The sequence below is a fragment of the Cibotium barometz genome, chromosome 48 (genome assembly GCF_041138505.1).
Source record: "Cibotium barometz isolate CiBa-2024 chromosome 48, ASM4113850v1, whole genome shotgun sequence".
Classification (NCBI taxonomy): domain Eukaryota; kingdom Viridiplantae; phylum Streptophyta; class Polypodiopsida; order Cyatheales; family Cibotiaceae; genus Cibotium; species Cibotium barometz.
In genome coordinates this window covers 1,112,082-1,131,725 of record NC_141093.1, presented here as the reverse complement: position 1 = coordinate 1,131,725, position 19,644 = coordinate 1,112,082, and positions in this window count along the sequence as shown.

Below are 19,644 nucleotides of genomic sequence, written 5' to 3'. Positions count from 1 at the left end.
ACCAAAATTTAAATTAAAGCTTTTAAGCTTTAATAATAAAGAGCTTTGGAAATTTTTTAGGGGGGACGATTTTCGCCCGTAGGCTGCAGCGCAGCACCCCCCTTCCCGCATACGCGTTTTGAACTAGGTGAGGGAGAGGTCCTCTCTCCTCTCCTTCTACTCCAATCAACAATCCTCTCAACTCACCATCTTCTCTTCTCTGTTAATCAGAGAGAAGGATTAACTTTTAATTAATATTTCTTAATCATAATTCAATCCTAATTATTATTAACATTAATAAAAATGTGCTTTTTTAAAGGTGTTTATACACGCGATGTCGTGACGTGGGCGGTGTCGCTGGGAACACACTGGGTGTCTGGCTGTGAGAGTTACATCCAAAATCCCTTACAATCCAACTAATATGCTCTGTATTCCTCGTACCTTAAACCTTCATCCCAAGAAATGCCCCAATAGCCTTCAAACAAGACAACATGCTCATCCACAACTGATACCATGCAATATAAAATCATCCAAAACAACACCCAAACATCATAGAAATATCATCGTGTATCACCATCATCCCATTTACCATATGTTCAAACCAAATCCTCAGTCATCTTTGCACTTGCTAAAAAAGATGTCTCAACAACCCTGAGACAGGGGACTCATACACGAGAAGAACAAAAATATAGACATGAAAGTGAACATCCACAAGTGGACTCAAGAATCTGAGTCTAGAGAACTGTCAGCTGGTATCACATGTACTGCTTTCTGGTTAGTATGTCTCCTATGCTTTGACACTCAGCCCATCAAAATTAGCACTCAGAAAGCTGTTAAAGTCTGCCCACGAACAATGAAGCACACAATGTTCTTTCTGTAAGAAAAACTGTAACATAAGAGCAAAAGCAGTGTTGCTGTCTTCACTGACTAGCATCCAACACAATTGACGCCCAGTTGATCATACTGTGTCCTCATGGCACTCAAAATTAACTCAAAAAAAAAAACATTAGAAACGTTCTGATAGACTAGCTGTACTGTAAACAGTGCTGACCTGGCTGACAAAATCATGGAGTTCACATACAATCAAGGATGCTGTCCTTCAAAAAAAAGGCATTAGACAACTTCTAATGACTGCCCATTATCAATAGCGGCCATCATAGACTGAACGTCCACCACTCAGACGGCTGCACACCTGCTGCAGCGCTCCTCCTTTGTGCTTGCGGCTGCACCAGCCACTTTGCTACTCCAGAACCCGGAGGCCACCACACCTTCCAGCCGTCGTCTGGGTCTCCACAACAGCACCACCCGCGCTTTCTTTCACGTCTGCAGCTGCGAACCCCCAACACTCTCCTTTCTGCGGCCGCCTGTACTCTCCACTTCTCTGCTTATAGCATGCGGCTCCTTAAACTGCTCCCCTTGAATCTTCAATTCTCCTCTCCTCTGCACACGCAAGGCCACTCGCCTTTTTCTTCCACCCTCCCCTCTGCTGCTGCGCGCCTCCCACCAAAACACACCCGGGGCCCCCTCTCTGCGCCAGCTCGCCACCTTTCTCTAGAATATGCGCTGGCGGCGGCAGTAATAAAGCTCCACGAAGCCTTTGCATTTTTGGCCATTAAATATTATATATATATTTTATTTTGCCTAAGATGGCCACCTTATTCTCCTTTTCACACCATGTCAAGGCACATGGCTCCCTTTCTATTATTGCCCTCTTGCTCCACACATTCAAACACAGCTTCCAGTGCCCACTATATCCTTGACGCGCCCACACATATTCAAGATGACTGAGCAGCTGACATCTTCTCCAGCATCTGACCTCTCTCCTGACAGGCCAACAAGCTCAAAGCTAAGCCATTTCACCTATACACCTGGCGACGCCCTCAAAAGCAAAACCCTCCACACGCCATACATCCCATATGTACACAGGCACTTAACCCATGCATCTGGATTTGCATTTAATAGCCTCACATGCATGGTTTCACACCATAGACGTGCTGTGGCACGACAGCGAGAGGAAAATAGAAGGAAAATTTAGAATTGAGAGACGAAGAGGGTCCCACGCACACAGAAGAGCATTCAATGCATCAACATGCTGCCCCCTACTGCATTTCAGCAGAAAATTGACAGAAATTTGATAGCATACCCGCAGAAAAACACGCAAAAATGTATAAAAAATACATTTTTAACCATAAAAATGCTCTAAAAAATTAGGAAAAAAATTTTAAAATTTTAGAAATTTAGAAAATCCAATCTACCAAAAATATCCACAGTAAAATATGTGGTATTTTTGTAAAAATTTCCATTAATGCTTATTTTAAACCATAAAAAATAGAAAAAAATAGCATTAAACTCACGGAATTCCCCCGCAACGTCGATTCGTCCATTGAATAGTAGTAACACGTGTTCCAATCTCCATATCGACGATCCATGTGCACATCATCAACACAAATTAGCAAAATAACATTTTTATTAGTAAATATTAAAATTTACTTTAAAAAAAACTAAAAATTGTAATAAAAAAGAAAAATTAACAACAGTTAACTAGAGATTACTCTGATACCACTGTTAAAACCCTAAGATCTCTCTAGATAATTGTTATGCATAAACATGCATAAATCAGGCATAAACTCATCCACCCGAGCCCAAGGGATGCACACATGAATTATAATGAAATACATCATACCTTTACCTTGATGTCCCATACCATATCAAGAGGTATAACTCCAATCCAATAGCATGTAGCTATAGTGTGAAATGGTAGATGAGTAGTTATGATCCTCTACACAAGAGAGCATAACATAACTTAGCCTCAAGCTAAGTTATGATCCTCTACACAAGAAAGCATAACATAACTTAGCCTCAAGCTAACATCAAGAGACCATAGCCTAAGCCTCAAGATAACATAGCCTTGGTCTCCAAGCCCCCCTTGAGTGTGCCCCATGCCCCTATTATATAGGAGGGCCCTCAAGTGACTCTTGACTCTCCATTTTCCATGTGTGACCCTTGGATGCCTGACCCTTGGATGCCTGACCCTAACCTTAACCCTTAAGGTTAGTCCTAACCCATGCTCCACTAGAGCTTGTTCCCATACTCCCATGCTCATAAGCCTAATGTGAATTAGCGTCCTAGTATATGCACACATAATGTGCATATAACACACAACCACAACCTGAGAAGGAGAGAGTGAGAGTGGGAGAGGCAAGACTCAAATGAGACCAATGGGATTTGTCCCTTTTCATATTTCATAAATGTCTTATATACAAGAGCTCATAGTTACAACGGTCGGCCACCCATTTACAATTGGGGGCCCAAAACTAGGCTTCCTAGCTCTATGTACAACTATTCCTCATGATTGGCATTACACAAGCCGTAAGCTCGGTCATCTCATGTCTCTTTCACACTAAGTCATCCCATGTCTCTTTTACATCGAGTGCTTTGTGCAGTTACAAACGATGGATTACAATACGTGTAGCCACGCTAAAAGGTAACGTTAACCAGAGTGGTTAGCATACCTTCCTCCCTAATGCAGGTCCGTCTTCAGAGTTGACTAGATCTCTATCTGTAGTAGATCGAGTATGTTCGGATGAAGTCGGTGCGAGGTTGGAGTAGGGGGTGCTTGGTGGAAAACTTCGTATAGCTGGTCCAAAAGGTTGTTTCTGTCATAGCTCCAAAAGTTTGTAGCCTCTAGGTGGGCATCCACATAATGTGCTCATAATAGCCAAAAATATGTTTGAGCATTGGCCCTTTGTTGATGTCGAAGGCCAAGCCTTGAACGCCTTCATTGTAGAAGTCCCAATTGGGAAAGGACTCCTTCAATGTGATGATCAAGTTGAAAAAGCATATTGTTGTGTGATCACGACCGGGTTGGGGACTTGATTGTATAGGAATAGCAGATGAACTCGTTGAAGGCCTGATCATGGTGTCTTTAGTACATGGCTATTGTGGTGAGGGAGGAGCAAACCAAGGGAAGTTGTATTTGAGCTTTGGGTTTGTCTTCTACTCCACGTGGAAGAGATTCCATGCCCACCATCTTCGTATGGGTAGGTAATCTGGGCTGATGCAGAGTGCATGAGGTGCGTTGTAGTAGGTTTGCCAGATAAAGGGCTTGAACAGGAAGGGGCGCCTCTAGGCCGGCTGCTCGCACATGAGTTTGAACGTGATGGGGTGAGCCGGCAGGTGTCCAATGGTATCCTCCACCACACTCCATGGGTGGGTGCTCTCACCACCATTTGTCGATGCGTGGCTTCCAGTTTATGGACATAGGACGTTGATGTCCATGCGGTCCGTTAGTCGAGTGATGGGCGTAGCCTTGAGTTGTCAACCGAGCAAGATGGCTATGGCTTGCTCAAACTCTATGCAGTCGAGGGGATCCCGCTAGTTGAGAGTGTTGAGGGGAGGTTCGTCGACCTCCTTCCACTCATGGGGTGGCTGACAGAATTTCTTTGTCTTTGAGGTTTGGGCGGGAGGGTTGTCGTGTCGCTGATGAGGTTGGGGGGGTGGTCAATGTGGAGTCTCCCGTGGTGGTGAGGTTTGCATCAAAGAGGGGTGGGGGTTTGGTTGAGGTAGACGGGATGTCTCGGAATGCAGTGTGCATTCCTAGTTGTAATGACAAGGAGGGTGGTGTAGGAAATGAAGGGGAGGAGAAGAGGTTTAGGGAGGGAAGAGTGGTAGTGTGGATGTACTAGATGGGGGTGGGGGTGGTAGTGGTTGGGTGCTAATACTTGGGTGAGAGGAACTGGGTGGTGGAGGGGAAGGTGGGGGAGCTAAGGATGGTGGGGGTGGAGGTGGAAGGCTGTCGTGGCCGTTGTCACCACTGTCATGGCCATTGGGGGCATGATCCCCTTGTGTTGAGTCAACTGGTATGTGGGATCGGAAAAAGGCTCCCTCTGTCCGCTTCCTCGGAGGTGTCCATTGGGTAGGTGGCATGGGAGTCATCGAACTGGTAGATTCTGGTGGTTGCCCCATGACCTTGTTATGGGCTCCCACACCTCCAAGAGGGAACTCAATCCATTCACCTAAGGGAAGAGCAATAGAACACAACTGTCGTAGGGCGCTTACCAATGCTTCAAACTTGCATCCCTTGAGGCCTCCAAGCTCACTTGTTAAGCTCCACTCCTCCAAGCTCCACCTCCACGCTGTCACCGTAGAGTTGCTCGCACCATAACATAAGGAAATCACTCTCTCTCACTCTCCAACACAAGCATGCAACACACTAGCATAGAAGATGCATAAGTGCTAGAATGCTGTCTCTCAATCTCTCTCAGGACACAAAGAAGAGCTCTCAATAGCACAAAGGGGGATTGTGTCCTTTCATTATATGAGAAAATGCCTTATATACAATTGGCCCTTATTCACACGGGTGCCCAAAACTTACTTAACTAAGGCCTTGGGTGGCCAATATCTCATAATGTACAACTTTTATAGGGCCTTTGCATGACACTTATTAATGTCCTCAATTGGAGGAGCATACTTGTTAATCCAAAATGGGATTAACATCCCCCTTACCTGTTGTAGATTCTGTCCTTAGAACCTATTTCCGAGGTCGAAAGACCTGGTCACCGAACTCGTGGTGGTAGAAGTTACATGATTGAAGCTCTTTGAGGGTTCTTTTGAATGCTGAGTGTGATCTCCAGAACCTGGTGTCAACCATGTCTTTGAATGTGACATGCATGTAGATAGGAAGACACCTTAGGCGATGATAGTACAACACCATTCCTTTGTCTTCGGAGGGTCCTTGATTCATGTCAAATAGTAGCTGCTCAGCATCATACCTATCATAGCATTCCTTGGGTTGATCGATGAAGACCAGGAGCAATTTTAAGAATCTAACACTCGCCACTATTGCTGGGACCGAGATACAATGCCTTGCCTGTATCCAATTCAGCATCTGCTTTCTTTGTTCCCTTATGTCTGTGAATGTAGCTGGCATGAAGATTGGGTAGTAACATACATGTGAATCTCGTTGCTTGGCCTCTTGAAATTAAAGAGGTGTGTACAAGGGGTCATGGTGGCGCACACATATATTCATGGCTGTATTTTGGAATTGTGAGGAACTCCTTTCTCTAGTTTGGATGTATGCCAAAATCTTCTAGCATGGGGTGTGCATCATCTGTGACAATTGTTGTATACCCCCCTCTGGTGTGGACTGGGTAAGTCTTCCTCCACCTACACAAGTAATAACTGATCATAAATGTTACCATTCTGATTTCCAATAGGTCAGTCAATTGTGGATTGGCTAACTTGGTGTGCCGTGCCACGTTAGACCACAAGGTGCCCTCTCTAGCCAAAGGTAGTTGTTCTTCTAATTTCGGGCGAGGTGCTCGAAAAGAGGGTACAGTACATAATGTTGCTTTGTTGGTCTAACATCCAAGTAGGCCTCTCGTAAAATCCTACGAGTTGGTTCAAATGGTGTTATTTGCATTAACACCTTGAACATCAATTTTGGCTTCAGCAGGGGATTGCCATCTCTTATAAATCCTTCATACTTTACACCAGACAAGGACTTCATAATAGTTTCATCAGTAAAAGACTCAATTGTGTCATGTAGGAGAGTATCACGTACCTCCTGAGTTTGCCGTGGGGGAGACAGGTCAGGTGCCGATACCTCCTCGGGGGCAAGAGTGCTAGTGGGAAATTCTATATGTACCATACCGGAAGCTCACCATTTGAATCGAACCGAGGCTGGTCAAGACCTCGGCCAACCTTGCTATGCGAGACATCCTCCATTGACTCTCCGGTCAGCTGTTGCAACTTTATCAGATTAAGTCTCCATGACCTCATTCACAAGACAGTCAAAATGCTTCCCCAGCATTCTTGACATAAAATAATCATTTAAAAACATGTCATAAATACAGCTTCTATAACAAAATCTTGTCTTTCCATATTGTTCCACATCAATTCTCATTTATTTCATATGTATTCCCATTCTCATCACATCATTTTCCATCTCATCATATCTTTTCTCATTTATCCGCATCAGATCTAATCCACTCTCATCTACCCATATCCACATCTCATCCACTCGCATCTACCCATATCCACATCTCATCACATCATATTCGTTCACATCACATCACATCTATCTCCATTTACATCATATCACATTCATTCATTCATATCCATCACATTCATTCGTTCATATCCACCACATACATTCTCATAACCATCCCATCACATACATTCTATCCACATTATATCACATCACTTCTATCCACATCATATCTCACTCATACATATCTCATCTCATTCATTCATATCCATCCAATCGTTCACATGTACGACTTCTTACATCTATCCATACATTCATATCTATCACTTCACATCCACATATATTCATGTCACATCACATCTCTTTACATCACATCATCACATTCTTTCACATACACATCTATATCCATTCTTTCACATACATCCACATCCATTCTTTCACATACTCATTCACATCCATTCTTCACATACACATTCACATCCACCCATATCCATTCTTCACATACACATTCACATCCATTCTTTCAGATACTCATTCACATCCATTCTTCACATATACATTCACATCCATTTTCATCACATACATTCACATCCATTCTTTCACATATTCACATCCATTATTCACATACACATTCACATCCATTCTTTCACATACATCCACTCACATCCCATATCATTCATTTACATCCTGATTCACATGACATCACATCTCATCCATTCATTCACATCTATTTGATTCACATCACATCTCATCACATATATTCACATCACATCTATTCACCTCACATCGCATCACCTCTATTCACATCACATCCATCCATCCATTCATTCACATCCATCTGATTCACATCACATCTCATCACATCTATTTACCTCACATCTCATCAGTTCTATTCACATCACATCCATCCATCCATCCATTCACATCTATTCGATTCACATCACATCTCATCACATCTATTCACCTCACATCTCATCACTTCTAATCACATCACATCCATTCATCCATTCATTCACATCTATTCGATTCACATCACATCTCATCACATCTATTCACCTCACATCTCATCACCTCTATTCACATCACATCCATCCATCCATTCATTCACATCTATCTGATTCAAATCACATCTCATAACATCTATTCACCTCACATCTCATCACTTTTATTCACATCACATCCATCCATTCATTCATTCACATCTATCTGATTCACATCACATCTCATAACATCTATTCTTCACATCACATCCATCCATCCATTCATTCACATCTATCTGATTCACATCACATCTCATAACATCTATTCACCTCACATCTCATCACCTCTATTCACATCACATCCATCCATCCATTCATTCACATTTATGTGATTCACATCACATCTCATCACATCTATTCACCTAGTGTCTCATCACCTCTATTCACATCACATCCATCCATCCATTCATTCACATCTCTCTGATTCACATCACCTCTCAGCACATCTATTCACCTCACGTCTCATCACCTCTATTCACATCACATCCATCCATCCATTCATTTACATCTATCTGATTCACATCACATCTCATCACATCTATTCATAGGATTTAAGAATAACACTTTTAAAATAAAAATAATTCCTTGATGTATCTTTCTATGCATAAAAATCAATTTCAATGAGAATAACACTTTTGAAATAAAAATAATTCCTTTATGCATCTTTCTATGCATAAAAATCAATTTTTATGAGAATAACACTTTTGAAATAAAAATAATTCCTTTATGCATCTTTCTATGCATAAAAATCAATTTTAATGAGAATAACACTTTTGAAATAAAAATAATTCCTTTATGCAGCTTTCTATGCATAAAAATCAATTTTAATGAGAATAACATTTTTGAAATAAAAATAATTCCTTTATGCATCTTTCTATGCATAAAATTCAATTTTTATGATAATAACACTTGAAAAGAAAATAATTCCTTTATGCATCTTTCTATGCATAAAAATCATTTTTTTATGAGAATAACACTTTTGAAATAAAAACAATTCCTTTATGCATCTTTCTATGCATAAAAATCAATTTTAATAATTCATATCAGTGATATACATAGGTGAATATGTACATGGAGTAATCAGAATATTTCTTTTAGATGCAAAAATGGTGGGAATTACTCCTTTGGAATAAGAGAAAAACAATCTTTCTTTTCCACAAAATTCTAGAAAATTTTGCCATAACCTCCTTTGTATGGCTGAAATATCTCATTTTTATCATTCTTTAATTGACTTAAATTAACCCAAATTAGATTCATAGAACTCTAATCTACACAATTTTCTAAATTCAAGAGAGTAAATAATAAGAAGAGTTTAATTAATCTTTTAGTTAATCTTTCTAGGATTAAGAAAGGTTGGAATGTAAAGAAGAGAAGGGGGTGGCCTTTTCATCAAGGCATAGCATTTGAATTTAATTCAATTTACTGCAAAACATAAAATTCAAGAAAACCATAGATTTAAAATTAAACAAGTAAGAAAATTAACTTACATAGAGCTTGTAAGCTCTCCTTTGGCTTGAGGGATTGAGGGTTATACTCTTGTTTGAAGCAAGAGTGGCCACCAATTCACTTTGGAGAGGATTAGGCCAAAAACAATTGAATTATTAAAAAATTCAATGGACAGGAGCAGAGTAATAGTGCATAAACACCATTAAGCTTTTACAAAGGGAGAGGCTTCTATTTATAGGAAAAAGTGAGCCTCTAACCAAGCAAACTGATTCTAGAAGTTTCCAGATCAGTTTAGCTTACTTTTTGGATGTAGTTGAAAAAGAGAGAGGAGAGGTGAAAATATCTCATTATTTTTGAGTTTAAAACTCCTCCACACATGTGAAATAGGTGCCTCCTTCATGAGGGGAGATTCCCACACTGAGGTGTCAAAAATGAATCATTTTCTCTAAATATATCTTAATTTTTAACTAATAAACCTTGTACTCAGTCAACTCTTCATCTTATGTGAGCATTTACTCATTTTTGGGGGGTTCTTATTTTATTCTTCAATTTATCTCCTCCCTACATTTGGATTAATCTTATTGGTCCATAGGAACCTTAATTGGACCATAATCCAAATTTTTTAAAAAATCTAGACCCTTAGGCTAAGGTCCTTTTTAAAAAAACCTATTTTCAATTAAATCCAATTGCACATTGGAAAGTTCTTTTTGAATTTTTGTTTCAGGGGGAAACCATTTTAGACACTAGGAGGATTTTTATATCCAAAAATATCTCCATTTTGAATTACCTCCCTCTAGACATTTTCTCTTTCCAGGCTAAAACAAGGTAAAACAGGATCTTTCTTTTATTTCAGAGAGGGAAATAATTATAAGATGAGAAGGGGAGGTTCTTATACCTGCACACCTCAAAAGTTGGAGGGAGGAATCTTACACCAAACATGGTTACATAATTAAACACATGCTTTAAAGGGATTGAACAACTATAAAATAAGGTTAGTGTCCATTACTACTTGGAGGACTGTCTGAAGTATTTGTGTCATTGTCTTCGTCATCCTCCACCTCCTCATCTTCTGTGTGATCTTCCTCCTCATCTTCTGTGTGATCTTCCTCCTCTGAATCATCCTCCTCCTCCTCATCTTCGCTTACAACCTTTCTTTTCTTGTGAATTTCTTTCTTTTTTGGGGACCAATACTTTCGACATTTGACTTGCCACCCTTTCTTTGGTGCCAAGATTAGTGACACCTTTGCCTCGCCCACTTGCATCTTTTTTGACATTTGTAGGCAATGATTCCCACTGCCTGGCTTGGTTACACCTTTCTTGCCCCATGGCATGTAGGTTGCTTGGATCCCTCATCTCCAAACCACTTAGGATGATGTAGATCTACTTCACAAAATTACATCAAATAAATGGTTAACATAGAGCAAGGCATGGAATATATCACATGGCACCAGGCATGGATAATACCTTTCCACAAGGCCTCCTCTTCGTTTAGGAAGGTATGTCCCATTGGGATAATCTAACCACCATGGGCAAAAACTCCAGACCTCTTTTTTGGCAAGTTCTTCTATCCATATTTTCGGATATATGCCATTTTCCCCTCAACCTCACTTAACACCCACTCATCTACGGGATGATGAAGCTAGGGGAAAGAAACTATGTCCCTCATCAAAACCCACCACTTGGTAATAAATAGGATAATAATGAAGTTGTTTTATTAGCATAATTATACCTAGTGTATAAGCAAATTGGAATGAAATATTCTATTCTTAAGCATACCTGTATATGGCACGTCTTGCTGTACATATGAGATGTGGCTGAGCCGATGCTATGATCGAAGACCGCATTACGTTTTACCACGATACAAATGCGGTGTCGAAATGTTTTGCTTTGCAATTGGTCAAATAATCTTTTAGGGACATTATTCCCTTTGATTCTCCTTCCGCATGAATACCCCGCAAGATTGGCTTCTCTTCCTCTATTTTGCACCACATGTTGACTTCATAGAATTCTCTCCTTTAGCAATGGTTTGAACCGACTTGCCCTTTCTACAAAAATAGAGTAGCCATGCATTACACTCTAAAACTTTACTAAAACCAACTTGTGCTTTTTGCACAGAAGATGAAACTTACTCATTTGGAGGTAATCTGAGTGGGCAATGAGTTGCAGCTTCTCGATTGTGAGTTGTTGTTGCTTCTCATGCCAATCCTGGTACTTAAATACCACATCAAAGAAATCGTTTCCATTTGCAGGATTTGTAATGGTTGCGAATGTGTACCCCTTTTTTGTGAAAATTATCTCTGTTTCCTTCAAGCGATTCTGGTACACCTCCTCCTCATCTTTTGTGCATTTCCCTTCCTTAGGTAATCCTCTTATTTTTGTTTGAATCATCTTCTTGAAGCCATCCTGTTCTTATGAATCAAGATGGAAAAACTTTAAGAAAACCTGAGCTAAAGAAGTAACATCTTTGAATAAATGTTAGAGGCATGCACAAATATTACCTGAAAAACAAATTGAGACAACAGTGCCATTGGGACACTGTACCAACTTGGTTTGCCCACTTTTTTATTATTGCGGAGCAACTATTGTGGTTTCCCACTTCCATTCATTGTCTGCTAGCTTCTATAGCAAAGTATTCACGTTTGCTAGACTAGAACGTTGCATCAGAAAAATATCATGGTGGCTTGGTGTGTGTGGTACATGCACACGAGTCACCCTGATGAAAAAAACAACAATTAATAGCTTCAGAAAGAATACTTGCATATACAAGACATTGAACATCTATATTGCAGAATATTTATATACCTATTGAGGATTGCAAGGTTCATTAATAACTCTGCCTCTTCTTGCTTTGTGAAGGAAATGACGCGACACCAAACTTGAGGATACATATCTTTCAAATGTAACCATTGTATGTATCCAAGACAACGAAGAAAATTATATTGGAGCTTTCAACAAGAAAGAAAACATTCCAAAGAAAGAAGTGTAAATTTAACTTACTTGTTTCAATGGTATGAAGCCATCACACAAGTTTATGGTTTCTGTTCCAAACAACTAAATTTTTATTGGTAAGGTGAGCCCACTTCTGTGTTTCTTTGAGATTTTCATCGAACATATTTGATTGTTGCCACCAAAACCCATTCCTCCATCTCGGGTCCTTAGGGTTATGTTCTGTGGGGGCTTCCCCAGGAAAAGACTCTGAAGAAACAATGAACTCTCCCATTGATGGCACATTACCGTGCCTATTGAAGCTCTCTTCAAGTTCCAACAGATGGTCATCTATAGTTTGAATGGCTGGATTCACACAAAGCCTGTTTAATGGTACAAGTGGTAGTCTCACATTATTGACAAAGTGTAAAGACAACTAGTCCTGCAACATCTCAGTTTGCACCAGCCTCCCAAAATTTTTCAGTAGAGAGGGCAAGTTCTCATCCTCCTCTTCCACCAATTTTTTGACAACCCTTTTTGGAGAGCTTTGTGGGGGGTAGAGGAGCCTGCTACATTTGTTCCTTGGACCACGTTTGACACAATTTCATTTGGCCCTGCATTTTCAGCACTTTTGGACAATGTTGGTTGAGAAATGTTAATGATGTCTAGTTTTGCTGGCGAGCTTTTTGAGATCTGGTTGATGAAGCCATTCTGTAACATATTGCAAAGTGAGTGTATTTGTGGTATGATTGTGTTTTAGTATGTGTGCGTATACCAAAGTGTATGGGGGAGAGAGATAGATAGAGAGAGAGAGAGCGATATATATATATATATAGATAGAGAGAGAGAGAGAGAGAGAGAGAGAGAGAGAGAGAGAGAGAGAGAGAGAGAGAGAGAGAGAACGTCACCTCCTTGCTTCTTATGGTGGGCAATACAAAGAAGACATCAAGAAGCCCTTTTGTACAAAAACATATACTTATTACCATGGTTAAATCTAACCCAACCTAAAACCTAACGTAACCACCCTAGTTATTCATCTACACCATAGTTGGCTAAGATAATTGGCGGGTGTTGCATACTTGTCATGGATCCAAATTCCTTGCATAAACTTAATCGAACATCATCAAACAGAGTAACATGGGCCTCTTAATCTCTCCTTGGAGTCTTTATAAGCTAATTTTCATGAATTCTTATCATAATCCGAGTGAATAAAAAATGATAGAAATTTCTCTCTTAGAGTATTTACTTATTTATTTATTAAATACTCGTAGAAATTAAACATAGAATTAAAGAGATCTCTAATTTTGATATAAAAATTCATTATGCATCTGTTTATGCATAAAATCCAACTTTAATGGAAATAACACTATTATATAAAAGAAAATCCTTTTATGCATCTATTTATGCATAAAATCAATTTAATATGAATAACACTTTTAATTTTAAAAAAAATCTTTTATGCATCTTTCCATGCATAGAATTTAAATCTAATGAAAGTAACACTTTTATAATTAAAAAAATATCTTTTATGCATCTTTCTATGTATAGAATTTAAATCTAATGAAAGTAACCCTTTTATAATAAAAACATTTCTTTTATGCATCTTTCCATGCATAGAATTTAAATCTAATGAAAGTAACACTTTTATGATAAAAAATTTTCTTTTATGCATCTTTCCATGCATAGAATTTAAATCCAATGAAGGTAACACTTTTATAATAAAACAATATCCAATATGCATCTTTCTATGCATAGAAATTGAATCTAATGAAAATAACACTTTTATAATTAAAAAAATATCCAATATGCATCTTTCTATGCATAGAAATTGAATCTAATGAAAATAACACTTTTATAATAAGAAATTTCCAATATGCATCTTTCTATGCATAGAAATTGAATCTAATGAAAATAACACTTTTATAATAAAAAAATTATCCAATATGCATCTTTCTATGCATGGAATTCAAATCTAATTAAAATAACACTTTTATAGTAAAAAAATATCCAATATGCATCTTTCTATGCATAAAAATTAAATCTAATGAAAATAACACTTTTATATAAAAGAAAATCCTTTTATGCATAAAATAGTAATAACAAAAATAAAAAGAATTTCTTTTAGAATGCACAAACAGTGGGGGATTATTCTTTTTGAATAACATAAAGATAAAACTTATTTCCATAAAATTTAGGAAAATTTTTCCATAACCTCCTTTATATGGTTGACCATTTCTCAATTTTTACATTATAAATATCACTTTAATTTAAATCCAAGTTGAAGTAAAATACTCTAATCTACTCAATTCTCACTTTCAAGTGAGTAAACAATAAGAAAGATTTAATCAATTTATTTGTTACTCATTTTAGGATAAAGAAAGGCTGAAATTCTTAATGAAGAGAAGGGGAAAGCCTTTTCATTAAGGCTTAACATCCAAAATCACATTAAAAACAAGAATTGAAAAAAACCATAGATTAGAATTTAAAAAAGTAGAATTTCTAACTTACATGGAGTTTTGTGAGCTTTCCTTTGGCGGCTTGAGGAATTGAGGGTCCTACTCTTGTTTGGATCAAGATTGGCCAATAATTCTTTGTAGAGGAATTAGTAAAAAACAAGTGAATTATCAAATGAATTCAATGTTTTTGGCTCTGGGGAGGAGTAGAGTAACAGTGCATAAACACTATTAAGCTTTTACCACCCCCTCTGATTCCGAAACCACAAAGCCTGGAGAAACCACCTCCTTCTGCAAGGAAGCACTTGCCACCTGCCTGGCTTTCCGAAAGGTCCCCGTGGAAAGAACATCCTCAACTACTGGAGGTTCTTTGTCCCGAATACTACAAGACATCAAAGCATAAGTGACCTGTTCAGCTTCCTCTGACTGACGAACACAAGAACTACCAACATCAGTACTGGAAAGTTCCTGCCAACTGCTACCATCTATTGCTGGTGGTAAGCTATCCACCATCTGGTCTCGAAAAGCCTGTACCTACAGCGTATCCACACTTGAGTAGCCATTACCAGACTACCACTCATCACAATCCTGAGGACCTGGGAGAGAGAGAGTGCTGAAAGCCTGTAAACTCCATTCTCCACTCCGCCTTCCCAAAGCACTTGGCCTGTTGCTTTGTCCCGGAGAGCAATAAAATGCTCATCAAACTCCACCCGTATGCCAGTCTTGCAAACCTGATGCACTGACAACAGATGAAAACCAAGTGCCGGAACATACAACACCTGGGAGGAATGCTTCCCCCCTCTGCCATCAGGAACTATCTCCAACCTGCCCTCATTGTGAACTGGGATAGTGGACGTATCCCCAGTAAGAATATGACCAAAAAGCCTGCAGAGATCCTGTAAACCGGAACGAGAAGGAGTCATGTGCTTGGAAGCACCACTATTGAGAATCCACTCTCGAGTATCCATTGCAGAGAGTCCTCCAATCTCCTCCCTGCTGCCTGAAGAAAATGAAACATCGGTGTCCATCACCTCCAGGTGCACAAAAGCCGAAGTCTTGCCATCAATGGGAGAGTTCATTGTTTCTTCGGAGTCTTTTCTCGGGGAATCCCCCACAGAACATAACCCTAAGGACCCGAGATGGAGGAATGGGTTTTGGTGGCAACAATTAAATATGTTCGATGAAAATCTCAAAGAAACACAGAAGTGGGCTCACCTTACCAATAAAAATTTATTTGTTTGGGACAGAAACCATAAACTTGTGTCTCATGGCTTCATACCATTGAAACAAGTAAGTTCAATTTACACTTCTTTCTTTGGAATGTTTTCTTTCTTGAAAGCTCCAATATAATTTTCTTCATTGTCTTGGATACATAGAATGGTTACATTTGAAGGATATGTATCCTCAAGTTTGGTGTCGCGTCATTTCCTTCATAAAGGAAGAAGAGGCAGAGTTATTAATGAACCTTGCAAACCTCAATAGGTATATAAATATTCTGCAATATAGATGTTCAATGTCTTGTATATGCAAGTATTCTTTCTGAAGCTATTAATTGTTGTTTTTTTCATCAGGGTGACTCGTGTGCATTGTTGAAGGCATAGTTCTCTTAAGTTGAATGTTGCTAGGTCGGATATTTAGTAAGTCGGATATATGCTAAGTCGGATATTTAGTAAGTCGGATATATGCTAAGTCGGAATTATAAGGTGGTAGGAATGTATGATGACTTTCTTGGGATCTTGGAAGTTAAGATAGGTAACTGTTATTCAAGAATAACGTTTTGGGGAACGAATAACTTTTTTGAGCAAGGTAGAAAAGAAGGGGAAGCAATGTAATGAAGAGAAGAGAGAATGAAGCAGAATTTCGAGTGTTTTATCTCTTACGTGACCTTACTCTATCGAATCTCTATCTGAGCATTGCATTTTTGCTGTGTTTGAATGTCTGATTTCACCTAATCAACATGTCTCTTATTGAGAAAAGGTGTCTGCTTTGTTATATTTCTGTTTGTGTTGATGAACTCCAACACAATTGGCGATCCTGCTGTGTTTGTCCTGTTTGGACAAAGACAATGAATGCCAGTGAGGATGCATGTCAGAGAGGGAGAGAAGAGTAGCTAGATTTTATAATACAAGGGCACAAGCCCAGGCATGCAATATTGATCCATTTCATTATGATCAAGATGCCCAGGATGGTCAGGAGAGTCCACTCTCTGAAAATCGAGCACTAGACCAATGGGGGAGAATTCTAGAGCACTAGGGGGAAGGCAAGTAAGGCAACTGTTAGGGGCTTCACTCTTGGCAGGAAGATCTGCAGGAGTACGAAGAAGTCTCCAGTTTGACCCACTACAGGGGGCTACCAGCAAGCAAAGACCTAGGAGACCACCATAGCCGAACCTCATGGCTCAACCACCTCTCAACCCCACGGTCAAAGCCACTAAATTCAGAGGAGGGTCCAAGGAAGATGCACATTCCCATGTAGCCCAGTTTGAAACTAGATGGCAAGCAAGCGATTATCAGGCTTTATACAATGATCCGATTAAACTTCAGCAGTTTGCAGCCACATTAGAAGGTAAAGCCATGAGCTGGTTTAGCCAATATGGTATACCACATTTTGTTGATTATAATGCTTTGAAGGTAGAATTTTTGCAGAGGTTCAAAAAGGGAAAGACTCCAACCAATGTTCTGAGAAAACTCAGGGACATTAGGCAGAAGAATATGTTGGTGGAAGACTATGCTCAAAAATTCAGAAATTTGGTTGAAAGATTGCAAGGCAATGAAAGACCCACTAATGAGATGTTGGCAGGATATTTCTTGAAAGGATTAAGGTATAGTTTGAAGAATTTTGTGGCAAGCATTGACATTGCTGGAGGAATCAATGATCTTGTTGCTACTGTAGCAAGAGTTGAAAAGAGGTTGGGTATGACAAAAGCAAAGAGTAGTAGAGATAACAGTTTTGATTCCGAAAAAGGGTCAGATGCAACATCAGATTTAGACAAGGAGGAGGATTCAGATACATCATCAGAAAGTGATGAAGAAGAAGAAAAAAAAAAGAAAGGAGAGAAGTAAGAAGAAAAAACAGAAGGATAAGCATCCCAAAGAGGCGAACTTGGTAAGTAAGTTGAAAAAGTTTGGGTATTCTGTGGTAGCACCAAAGGAGAAGCAGTATTGTCACATTTGTGAAAGGGATGGCCACAGCACAGCTCAATGTTTGTACAATCCTAAAAGCAGAGGATAGCCTACATCTGATGCAGGAAGAGGTAGAGTTGATGTAGGGGCAAATCAAGTAGCTCCATTTAGGGGCAGAACACCATTTCAGAGGCCTAGACCTCCAAGACCAACATGGAGGGAGCAGGAGAATAATGATAGGAGACCACCAGGTGCTATGCCTTGTGTGTACTGTGGTGCACTAGATCATTGGGTAGGCCTAAATTGTCCATTGTGGGTTAGGCATAGAGAAGAACGGGGAATGCCTATGCTAAGGTATAATCAGGGTAACTAGCAAGGAGGACAACAATAGCAACAACAGCAGCAACAGCAACAGAATCAGCCAACCAGCACAAGCTAATGTACTTTTGGTTGATCTCTCAGATCAGAAAGAGTGCGATGGTGTTAGTCAACCAACACAGGAGTAGCATAAGCAAGAAGATAAGGAAGAGTGGGTTTCTGATTGTAATGAAGTTGATGATGTTGAAGTCATGGCTATCACTAGATCCAAAGCAAAGGGGCCAATAGATTGGAAGGAGCAGAAAGGAATTAGGGATCAGGTACAGAAGCAGATTCAGAAGGAGCAGAGGAAGCAGGCTGTGCCTGCACATTGGAGTCACAAAGTCAGTCCGACCAACAGCAACAAAAGGACAACATTAAACTTGAGGTAAATCAAGACGAAGATTGGTTTGAGGCACTCATCAACTCTCCCTTACAATTGTCATTAGATCAGTTATTATGCTTGGTGCCAGCTTTTAAGGAGAGGTTGTTGAGGAAACTTCAGGATCAGGATAACCAATTATTGGTTCATCAAATAGGGTTCCCAGTAGTAAACAACATTGATCCAACAGATATTGATTTTGTTGTGCCTGTAATCAAAGTTTAGTTTGAGGGCAGGATTTTTGCAGATGTATTGTTGGATGGAGGAGTTGGATGGAGGATCCAGAGTAAACATTTTATCTGAAGTTGTTTATACACAAATGGGCTTGGGAAAGTTGGCCCCAGCACCTTTTCAGGTGAAGATGGCAGATCAAACAAGAGTATAACCATTAGGAATTCTCAAACAACAACATATTGCAATTGCAAGTATGACCTTCTTGGTCAATTTTGTGGTCATGCGAATGTCAGATTCAGCGTCTTCTTATGAAATGCTGTTGGGAAGACCTTGGATCAGAATAGCCAAAGTCAAACAAGATTGGGGAGAGAATGTGGTTGTTATAAGAAAAGGCAAGAAGAAAGTGACTATACCTATGCAAGGGAGGAAGAATATTCCACTCAAGGAGAAACCATTGTTTGCACAAACTATCAACTTGGCAAAAGAAGTTGAAGATGATGAGGAAGAGGAGTTTCTGAAGGCAAATCCAATAGTTGTTCTAGTGTTTGACGTGGATGTGGAACATATATTACAGCTGGATAAAGAACAGGTTCAGGAAAGGTCCGATGTAGCACCTGGACAAGAGATTCAGGGAACAAAATTCAGGCAGCTGATGGAACACACAGCAGAATCTTCTACCAAGGAACAGACTTCCATCCCATGAGTCCATAAAGATGAATGAGTTTTTTAGTCTTAGACAGTGCAGCTTAACTCTGGAAGACTACTATTCCAAATTTAT